The sequence below is a fragment of the Magnolia sinica genome, chromosome 1 (genome assembly GCF_029962835.1).
Source record: "Magnolia sinica isolate HGM2019 chromosome 1, MsV1, whole genome shotgun sequence".
In the NCBI taxonomy this organism is placed as follows: Eukaryota; Viridiplantae; Streptophyta; class Magnoliopsida; order Magnoliales; family Magnoliaceae; genus Magnolia; species Magnolia sinica.
In genome coordinates this window covers 38,956,031-38,968,082 of record NC_080573.1, presented here as the reverse complement: position 1 = coordinate 38,968,082, position 12,052 = coordinate 38,956,031, and positions in this window count along the sequence as shown.

The following is a 12,052-nucleotide window of genomic DNA, read 5'->3' as shown; positions in this document are numbered from 1 at the left end:
TAGTAGTAAGTTTGTAAGCGCTTATACTCAAGCACAATTTTGTTGTCAAATTTTATAGTCATGAAAGGATCGCAAGCTCTCATGAAGATTTTCTTCAACAACTCATGAAGATATATCATCGACTTGATCAAGTGTCCATGGGAAGACTCAACATCTCAAGTCATGAAAGTACATGGTTCGAAGATTGGAACACTCCGTATGAGTCAACTATCAGGTGGTATAACCTTAGATTGACCATAAGTTAGATGTATTTTTCATAGCGTCTTAATAATCATCTTTTATGTTAAAAAACATTCAAGTTAAGCCAACCCAACATTTGGTTTAACCAGCCTAACTGTCTTCGGCTAACCCTATAGGTTTCAGGCAAGTTTACATATTGAATAAGATTTTCCGCGGCATATTCGGCCAGCCCAACCTTGGGTTCGGCCAACTGAACACGACCATTCGTCCAGCCCGAGCTTGTTCGATTTTGTTTCCAACAAAGGCATGTTTTTGGATTTCAGGCACATTGGGCCAATTGAACCTTTTGGTCGGCCAGCCAAACTTGGGCATGGGCCACCCGAATTTTTGAAAGATCTCATAACAAGGTGGAGCAAGAGTGTCCGCGAGCGCCTTGTTAAAAGACTTCCTTCGACTCGATCCCCCACAGTCCCAGGGTGAGCCCGATCCGACCGCAGCAGAGAGATGGCGCTCCCGAGTGGAGAAGATTTTTGAGACAATGAGATGCATAACCCAGTAGTGGGTCACACTGGCAGTGTATATTCTTGAGGGTGAGGCCGATCACTAGTGGACCTCCATTGCCGGCGCCTCAGGAGCTGACTACATCTAGACATGGGAGGATTTCATTGACCGGTTCGACCGACAGTACTTCCCCGACCACATTCGACGATAACGAGCGTTAGAGCTCGAGACCCTGGTGCAAGGAAACATGACCATGGCTCAGTACGCGACTCGTTTCGTGGCGCTATCGAGGTTCACGCCGTACTTGATCAATGATGAGGAGCGAAAAGCCCGTCATTTCGAGAACGGCTTGCGTAGCGGTCTCCGGGCCGTGTTATTGGGCATGAGCTCCCGACTTTCGAGGAGGTGGTGCGGAGAGCACAGATTTATGAGACTAAGTGGGCTAGCACTCAGAGCAATCGAGATCAAAGGAGAGACCGAAAGAAGAGGGCTCCTTCTAGTAGTTTTCAGCAGCAGCACCGATAGCAGTAGAGGCGTGTGACCCGTCGAGCACCAATTGCACCAGCCGCACCTCTAGCAACACCCTAGAGGCCGTTCGCAGGGACTTATTTTAGGTGCGGTGGAGTTGGACACTGTATACATGAGTGCCCCTGCCCTCAACAGCAGCAACGACTGCAACAGCAGCTCCTACCCCCGAGTCCCTCACGGCAACAGCAGCATCAGCCCCCGAGACCATAGCAGCCGAGGCAGCAGTTCTGGCCGTAGTAGCAACAGCAGCAGTAGAGAACTCAGAAAGGATAAGCACCTCCCCAACCAGCTCAGGTTAGATTCTATGCGGCTTAGCAGGACCCGCAATCCTCCAGAGGAGTCGTTGAGGGTATATTCTAGTCTCTGCATGCATTGCCCGAGTCCTGTTTGATCGATGCTTCGCACTCGTTCGTATCTAAGGATTTTTTACGGATCATCTGGATTGACGTCAGAGTTGCCCGTGAGGGGTTGACCGTATCGACGCCCTTGGGGAAGACTACAGTGCTAGGCCGCTTCTGTTCGTCTTGCCCCGTGTTGGTGAGAGAGATTTTCTTGCCCGCTGATCTGTTCGTGTTGTCGATGTCGAAGTTCGATGTCATCCTAAGCATGGATTGGCTTACCAAGTATCACATCGTCTTGGACTGCTCCGCGAGGACAGCCACATTCTGTATACCAGGCTTGCCTTAATTCCAATTCATTGTCGAGCCCAGAGGAGAGTCGTTGTCTTGTTTGATGTCGTGTGCTGTAGAGGAGCCAATAGATGTGGGCATTGATCAGTTGTCGATTGTCTGTGATTTTCTCGATGTATTTCAGGAGATTTTGAGATTGCCGTCACGCCACTATATTGAGTTCCAGATTAATCTTGTGTCTGGTACCGCACCTATCTCGACGGCCCCGTATCATATAGCACAGATAGAGTTGCGAGAGCTACAGCAGCAATTGGACGAGTTGTGAGAATTGTGATTCATTTGTCCGAGCAGTTCGCCATGGGGAGGTAGGTACTATTCATCAGGAAGAAGGATAGCTCGTTAAAGCTCTGCATGGATTACTGCGAGCTCAACCGGGTCACAATCAAGAACAAGTATCGCTCCCGAGGATTGATGATTTGTTTGATCAGCTGCAGGGTGCACAGTTCTTCTCAAATATTGACCTACATTCCAATTATCATCATATTCAAGTCCGAGAAGAGGACATCCTGAAGACAGCTTTCAAGACGCGTTATGGTCACTTTGAGTTTCAGGTCGTGTCCTTCGGACTGACCAATATGCTCGTAGTCTTCATGCAGTTAATGAACGAGGTTTTTTGGCCTTATCTCGATCAGTTTGTTATGGTCTTCATCGACGACATTCTGATATATTCGAAGACCCGCGATGACCATGAGCAGCATTTGGAGATCGCCTTACAAACCCTCTGTTCCCACCAACTGTATGTTAAGCTGGAGAAGTGTGAGTTTTGACAAGAGGAGATGAAGTTCCTCTGTCACGTGGTGACGAGGGAGGGTGTTGCTGTGAACCCCTCAAAGGATGATGTAGTGCGTCAGTGGGGCCAGCCCACAAACGGTCCAAGATCCGTAGTTTTCTTGGCTTAGCGGGATATTATCGATGGTTTATTGACGGATTCTCCTGTATCAAAGCACCGCTGACCAGGTTGACTCAGAAGTGCGCAGAGTTTGTGTGGAGTGACACCTATGAGCGAGCATTTGTGGAGCTGAAGGACCGCCTCACGTCCGCTCCTGTCCTCACTCTTCCCTTTGGGAGTGATGGCTTTATTGTATTTACCGATGCTTCGTGAGTTGATTTGGGTGTTGTCCTGATGCAGCATGAGATGCTGGTGGCTTATGCGTCTCGCCAGCTCAAGGTCCATAGCTGAACTACCCCATGCATGATTTGGATCTGGTAGCAGTTGTCTCGCCAACTCAAGGTCCATGAGCTGAACTACCACTTCCACTGGTAGCAATTTTGTGGCCGAGTGTGACACATGCCAGCGTGTCAAAGCCGATCATCAGAGGCCCCCTGGTCCATTACAGCCGTTAAGCATCCCAATGTGGAAGTGGGAGCACGTATCCACTGATTTTATCATGGGCTTGCTGAGGACTCAGCGTGATCATGACGTCATCTGGGTTGTCGTGGACTATCTGATGAAGTCCACACATTTTCTTCCGATTCGGGCGACTTAACATTTGGACCTTCTTGCCAAGTTGTTTGTTGATGAAATTGTGAGACTGCATGGTGTTCCAGTCTCGATCGTTTCCGACCGAGACCCAAGGTTCACATCTCATTTTTTGAGTAGCTTTTAAAGGCGATAGGGTCTGCCTTGTAGTTCAGCACCCCGTATCATTTACAGACTGATGGGCAAACCGAGAGGGTCAACCAGATTCTTAAGGATATGCTTAGAGCTTGTATGATTTACTTCTCGGGTAGTTGGGATGAGCATTTGCGCCTAGCTGAGTTTGCATATAATAATGGCTGAGTTTGCATATAATAACAGCTATCAGGCGACTATTGGTATATCTCCCTTCGAGGCTTTGTATAACAGGCCATGTAGATCCCTCAGTTATTGGGCCGAGGTTGGAGAGCACTGTCTCCTAGGCCCCAAGCCTGTGCAGTAGACGTCAGAGGTCATCGATATCATCAGGCAGAGGATGCGCACAGCTTAGAGCCGACAAAAGAGTTTTGCTGATCGTCCGCGTCATCCTTTAGAATTCGCTGTTGGGGACAGAGTGTATCTCAAGGTCTCACCCATTAGGGGCGTGGTTCGATTTGGAGCGAAGGGCAAGCTTGCCCCGAGATTTATTGGACCTTTCGATATCACTGGGCGCGTTAGCACTGTGGCCTATAGGCTTACCTTACCTTCTAAGTTGTCTGGCATCCACAACGTTTTCCATATTTCTATGCTGCGGAAGTGTGGGTTAGACATCATTCCCATGATTGATTGATAGCCGCTTGAGGTCCGTGAGGATGCTTCCTATATTGAGCAGCCAATTCGCATCCTTGATCGGAAGGAGCAGGTCCTCCGGACCAAGGTCATTCCTTTGGTGAAGGTTCAGTGGGGTCATCATTCTATTGAGGAGGCATCTTGGGAGCGTGAGACTGAGATTAGAGAGCATTATCCCCATTTGTTTGTAAATTAATTGTATTATGCGTTGTATTGCATTGATTGTTATATATATATATATATATATATATATATATATATATATATATATATATATATATATGCTCATGATGTCATGCTTTCTTTTTGTTCACACCCCAAGTATAGGGTTGTGATGTAGTAATAATCTCGCATACACATGATTGCATCAATCATGATCCCGATTATTCTAGACTCATGGGGAGCATCCTGTAATCATCTAATAAGAGTGCCCGAAATTTACGTGAATAGACGCGAGTGACCATCACGCTTCTAGCGCAACTCTGATTATCTAAGTACTACTTGGAAATTTCGAAGCAAGGATTTCTACCTGAAACTTGGGTTTAAAAGTTACCAAATCCCTTTAAGATTTCTAATATAATTTCATTATGCTTAGCCTAGGGGTGAAATTTATTTTTATTTTTATTTTTATTTTTATTTTTTTACCTAAGATCATGTAACTTCTCCTCTAATTAATTCTTGCGTGTTGAAATTTGTGGAAAATGTTATTTTCAAGTGAAAGATGTATTGAGAGATTCAAATAACAAATTCTGGCCAAATTCCTTAGATTTAGGAAGTGCTTATATTCAACCTAACGTACAACATGGTGGATCCTATGAAGTCTAAGTTCGATCCATTTGTTTGATTATTACAATAGCGTTATTTCTGACCATGAAATCTTAAGAAAATTCATATCCTGAATTTCTAGAAAATTTTCATTTGGAAGTCAAATACAAGGAATGTCCTTGTTTAGACTTACGTACATCATAGTAGATATTCACATAATTAATTTCTAAGTTTAGACAACTATGTTGCAGTTTATAAGGGGACTAAAGTTCTTGTTCCTAGGTTCAAATGGTCGTTTTGTCAATTTTCATGGGAACCAAAGTCCTTTTCCTTGAGTTCAAATGACTCATTCTAAGAATTTCAAAGGGCTAAGGTTTTGGATATCTATGTTCTCAAGTTTTTCTTAACTCTAAGGGAATTCCATGTAAGTCTAAGGTCTAAGAGTCTATCTTAAAAGTCTCAATGGAGTCTAAAGTTTGAAATTCCTATGTTTTAAATTTTCTCTTATTCTGGGGGAATTCCACATACATCCAAATGACTAATCCTCTAATTCTAAGGGAACATGAGTTCACTTCTAAGTTCAAAAATCATCCAAACAATTTTTTTTTTCCAAAGAGCCTAGAATTTTTTAGTTTCTATGTTCTCAATTTCTCATCAATTCAAATGACTATCTTAGTAAATCATAAGGGTACCTCATTCTTCTAAGTATAAGGTAAATTCACATAAGTTCAAATTCTAAATTCCAAACACCCTAACTTGAGACATTTGAAGTTTGTATAAGATCATTTCCCAAAGCCAAGTTTGTCCAAACTATACTCTGATACCAACTATAATGCCTCAACTTTTCAGGACCTGAGTATATGACCCGTGTCCCAAAAATCCAAGTGTTAACCTTAAAGGATGGTCAAATTCCAGTGTACATTTTTTTTTCAATTATCAAAGTAAGCAAATGAGCGTAGTATGGACAAATCGACATAAAGAAAATTTTCATTATCATTCAAATATACTAGAAGCTACCCATAATGACTTATACAAACCAATGTCTCCAAAATTAACAAATACAATAATTACATGATCTAATACATGAGAAATAGTAGAATGCAAATAAATTTGAACCGCAAGACCCCTCAGCTTCTCAAGGTAGATACAGTCATGCAACCCTGGCACTTGCACCTGGCTCCTCATCAGCCCGAACCTAAAAATCACTTAAGCCACCTGTGGTACCTATATGGTTATATATTTGATGGATGAGTGGCTAACTCAGTGTAAATTCTCCTCAAGATTACACTCCGCTGCATTAGGTAAGCATAGTTATGAAATAAAGCATACCAAACAATATATGATGCAAGTCATATTAAATGTATGGATGCGTGAATGTAATCATCGCCCTAGGGATGCTCATCTGTGTGGATAGTGGGCTCATCACCCATGTAATCATCGACCTGGGAAAAACATCCAGATGGTCTATGCCCCGGGAAAAACATCTAGTCAAGCAAATACGTACATCATGTACGATACCAATAGATACTGGTCTATGTCATGTATGAATGATTAGCCAACCCGTTATTAGTCCAATTACAACCAGCCATTTTAAATAAACTCAAAGGTCACTATGGGGGCTTGTCACCAGCGTAGGTCGATAGCTCGGGCATATGTCTCATACCACCATCCTCGACTCATGAGACTACCATCTTAGGATTTTTAATGAAAACCTGTTGACTAGTGGCCAATCATATTAAGTATATAGGGCTTACCATCGCATAGTTGTACGGTATAAAATATCGAACCCATATAGGAAAAATACTAGAACAAAGCCACATAGGGCGATATCAAACAAGCCACATAGGGTAATATCAAACAAGGCCGCATAAGGCGAGTATCAAAATCATGAGATAAAGGATAATCCTTAAAAACCATTGGACACAACAACCCTGGATGGTAGGCCCACATCAATAGTCAATTCAAACCACCATTCAATAACCACTAAGCCGAAAGTCCATTACAATCACAACCAATTAGGTTACATCCCAAGTATTGTAACGTCTCGAAAAAATTCGTATAAAGACCCAAGTACTACCTCAGGCAGAAATCCTTAATGAGCGAATCCTTTAGAAATTAGATGAAAATTAATTAAGTAATAAACTAAATTAATCAGTGAATTATCTTGAATCACTATATATACGAACTGCAAGACCCAAAACCATTAAAATCGCTAACCCAACATTACTTTAGCACCTAAGAGAAATTCCAAAACCTAGTTGCTCTCGGGAGCACATTGAAACTCCATATCGGACCTAAACCAAGCGTCGAAAGTCCGATTACCGCGAAACTATAAGATTATGACCGCCTTATTAGGTTTGACAAGTATCGTGGGAATCTAGCCCAAATAGTATCCAGAAATGCACAACTTGAGTCTTGAGCAAAGTGTGTGAGAAACGCGAATATCTTTAGAAAATGAACTCAAAATTAAGTGAATTGGACCATTTACTTGCAGGAAAAATTGAAGGTTTCAGACCGTCAGTTTCTGACCAAACTTTACTTATGGATTAGGAAAATTTCTCTGCACATGTCAGTATACTTGTGGCCCTGATCGAGTGACGATGACCGTTAAACTGAAACAGGTCCTCCGCGGTTGATCCACAAATCCGATCGGACCGAAAGCATAAACTGGCTTAAATCCATGGTCAGGGAACTTACTCCATGACGCATATGAGTAATGGGCCTCCAGATGAGTCTTGTTTGCCCGAAACAGACACCTTTTGCCTATAACCTAAGTATACTATGGCCTTGAGGCCATTGACATCAGTTCTGGGCCTATATAATGCCCTTAAACCACCTCTCTCTTATTTCATACGAATTCTCTAACCCTGGGAGAGAGAAGAGAGAAAAGAGTGAGGAGAAGAGAGAGAGATCAGTAGATTGTTGCTGGGATTCATTTCCACTACACCACGTACCGAATCATCTCTTTCTTTCGCTACACCGTCGATTCCAAATACGATTTGGGTAAGAAATCCTAACCCTAATCTTATTTTAGGAATTCAAATAGAGGAAACGATGAAATAGATAACCTATTTCATGATTTAGGTAGCCGTTGTGCTGTAGACGAGGATGTAGTGTACAAACCGAGTTCGTAACGGGTGTACCGATGAAAGGTGCAGACTATAAATGTTTAGGTTATGGTTTCAAGGCTTTCAATGTCAGCAATAATTTATGTCTGAATACATTATACATGTGTGTGAACTATGTGAATACATTATACATTCCATGTGTTTGTTGAAATGTATGAATGAAATTGCTATTATGATTTATGCTTGCCATGACTATAATCTGGAATATATGTTTGTTGTATGTATGATAACCCCTTTATGAAAGGATCTGCCTTAATATATGCTATAACTGATTTAGTTTATGTATATATTATTATGTAGTCTAAGTGTTTGATAAAATGTCTGAATGAGAAATTGTTTGATAAATCGCTCCCAACAAGGGTGTTGAGATAGGATTCTCAACTACCTTATCCACAGTTATAGTTTCTTTCATGTAATGTAATTTGCTACTACATGATTTATGGTTGAAATGCATATGTATAACAACATGTTCAATATGTTTGATAAAATGCTCGAATGGGATTTATATTTAAATTATCTATTAAATGTTGTTATGAATATCACATGTATCCACATGATGCGTTTGAGAATGTTTGAGACTACTATGTGGTCCAGGCAATCAATAACGATTCCCGATTGAGTGGGTGAATTCATTTTGCCACATTAAACACGTTCGATGAATCCGATCTATATGCTGATTGTCGACAGTGGTTAGGCCACGCGAAGTGCTTACGCGCTCCATGTTGATCAATTCAACATGTGCTCGTACCAATTGCACTTGTCAAATAACCCGATTGGCCTATTGTGTGTTTACCATGTATGGATGCTACTGTTTGAATCTAAGGTACCACTTACCAATGTGAAGCCTGTTTAACCATGGTACCAAAATTTGCTAAGACTCATGAGCCGGACATAGTGGTCTATGGGACACCATGGTCGAGCTGTTGGCCTACGCTGGGGTGACGAGCCTCCTCGTAGTGACCAGTGAGCAAACTAAACTCGTGAGCCGAATATAGTGGTGTATGAGACACCATATTCGAGTTGTCGGCCTACGTTCAAGTGACGAGCCTCCCGTAGTCACCTCGAGTATAAATCAGGCTTACGCTGAGGTAACGAGCCTCTCCGTAATAACCTCAAGTGTGAACTCATGAACTTACCTATCCACTGCTTTTCATCAGGGGTGATGCCCTACAACTTGCCTATCGTATGTGATTAACTAGGATTAACGACCCTAGATGGATCATTTTTTGGGTAAGTGATATAAAGGAAGGTACCTTAGCTTCCTGAATCTGCTGTGTGAATAAGTCTAATAAATTACTTGGCTAACACGACCATGCACCACATTGCATGTGTTTTGGTGAGGAAGCGCACGTTTAGGGAGTTTGTCATGCGTGATCGTGAGATGATGTCGCTGAGGGAGTGCAGGCGAGGGCATGCATCATTACGCATATCATTCCTACATTAACAAGAGTACTTAAGATATGATTGTTGTATTACTTTATCATTACCGCTTGACTGAATTGATAACATGTTAACCTTTGCCTTATAGTGCCACTGAGTTGACACTCACTCCCACTCTAGGACAGTGTTTTAAAACACCAATCAGACCCTATTTTAGATGCAGATTATGGCAAGGCTTATGCGATGGAGCCGGACTTCTTTAACAAGGAGGAGGAGTTCTCCTATGTGCAACTCTCAGGCGGGTCTATGTAGACCTAGAGTTACGTTGCCAGGATTTTGGAACTATGGATTAGTTGAACCTTTACACTTGATATTTTGTAAATTTTGGAACCATATATGTATTTATTTAGCCTGGTAACATACTCATACTCTAGGGATTGATAAACATTTATATACTTTATATGTTCATCTAAGTCTTCTGCTTGCTCAATTTAAGTAACTTTGGAGTATGATATGCTAATTTAGTGTAATCACACTCATGTTTAACGTACTAATATGGACAACATTTAATCATCATTATTTATGTTGCATAATTGATGCATTGGAACTCGGGAGTTGAGCTCTGCTCGACCCCTGATTTTCGGGGCATTACAAATATGGGTGTACATTTATAGGTGGGGATTTCCCACTAATGTACCAGTTTAAGTTCCATAAGCAATCCACAAATAATATACAAGTAGGAAATAAGTATGTAGGATAAACATGAAGCATGAAATATAACAATTCAATTTCCACCAGCTAACACGTGTAATTACAAAAGGGAGATATCAATTATAAATTAAAATACAAACTATAACTTAGGCTAATGGGAAAATGGAAAGCTCAAGGGGAAGAATCATCACTTGATGATTCGTAGCTCCATCCTAAATTTAGATTTCTACAGTTAACTAACAGTCCAACTCCATATAGTTGATCACCTAAGATTTGATTCCAACCCAAGAATTTGTATTGGAGGGTGCTCCCAAGACATTAACGCACTACGTATTGAAGCTGCGAGAGGGGGGGTTGAAAGGACCTATGTATAAGGTTAATTGGGCCCGCATTAGGGCGTCCTGGCCGGCCAGGTTTCATCCATCAAATGACCAAATTTTTAGGCCTGGAATTACACTTAGCCAAGGGTCAAACTGGGCCTCGCTTTGGCCCAGTTATTGGGTCCAGTTCAAGCCCAAAAGTGAAGTTGGGTAGCCCATAGCCGCCCCCACTTCAGGCTCATCCACATGGACCCAAAGAGTTGCTGGGCTGGGCTTGTCCCTGCCCGGCAGTACGGCTAAAAGGGACAGGCTCACTGCGTTTTTATGGTGAGGCTCATTGTAATATGGTGCGGCCCACCAGGATGTGGGACGTGGCCCACCAGCTTGTAAAGTGCGGCCCACCTGACTGTAAGGTGCGGCCCACCTGATTATGGGATGTGGCCCACCTACATGTGTGCAGGGCTTAGGTTTGCACAGGCCCATGGACTTAGACCCAAAACGCAGCCATTGATTGGCCTTGTTTCAGTTCAAAATACTGCCGCTGTTTGGCCTGTTTCTGGCCCGAAATCTAGCCATCATTTGGTATGGTTTCGACCCAACATGCACTCATCGTTGGCCTGGATTCAGCCATATCTAGCCTTGTTCAAGAGCTACTTCCAGCTCCTAACATGGCCCGACTGGAGGCTGTTTTTCTCATGGACTATGGCCAGACTAGAGGCCCCATTTCGACCTCAAAACGGAGCTACTGCTAGACCTTTTTCCGACTTAAAACACAGTCATGGTGAAGGCTGGTTTCGGACCAAGACGTTGCTATGATGAAGGCTACAACTCCAATAGCTTTGCTATTGTTGGGAGGAGGGAAATGGAGGGAAGGGATGTGGACAGCGGCACTCGCTGCTGGATCTAAACGGCGAGCTGAACAGACTCGACCCAACTCGAGTTGCCAGGGTCGGCCTGGTTCAGACCAACTACACCGACTCGGTGCGGTCGACTGGTTTAGTGCGACGCGACACCCACTCTCTCCCTCTATTTCTTCCCTATTTTCTCTCCCCTCTTTCCTGAAATGGTAGTGAGAATCCCGAGAGAATGGAGCCGGTTTTATAGGCACGAAGTGCGCTCAAGCCCTACATCCAACGGTCACAATTTCCTGTCGCATGACTTCATGGTTGGGTGACTTTAACTGTCATTTCCCACATGTATGGGAATGATCCACCACGCGGGATGATTTCCCACTATCCCGGCCCACCGAATGAGCCTGCTTGATCAGGAAGCGGGGCCCACCTTATCGCAATGGGCTTTCCGATTTAACGAGGAAGAAGATGCCACCTGTAATGGCATTTTTTCGCCTTGGGCCTATCACGGTGGTCTGCTCCATTTAGACGGGTCAGATGGGGCCCACGATCAGTGTGGGGCCCACTAATCCTGTCCCGGGTCGAGATGCAATCCTCTCGCGAGATTTCCTCCGTCGCGTCTCTCTTCTCGCGTGAGCTAGCGATTTTCTCGGGGGAACCGCTGCTGCCCTAACGGGGACACTCGGGATTTCCCTTGAAGCTTGGGTGGAGGGCTAGGATCGTGCCAACACGGTTTTCCTAAAATGGAATTGTC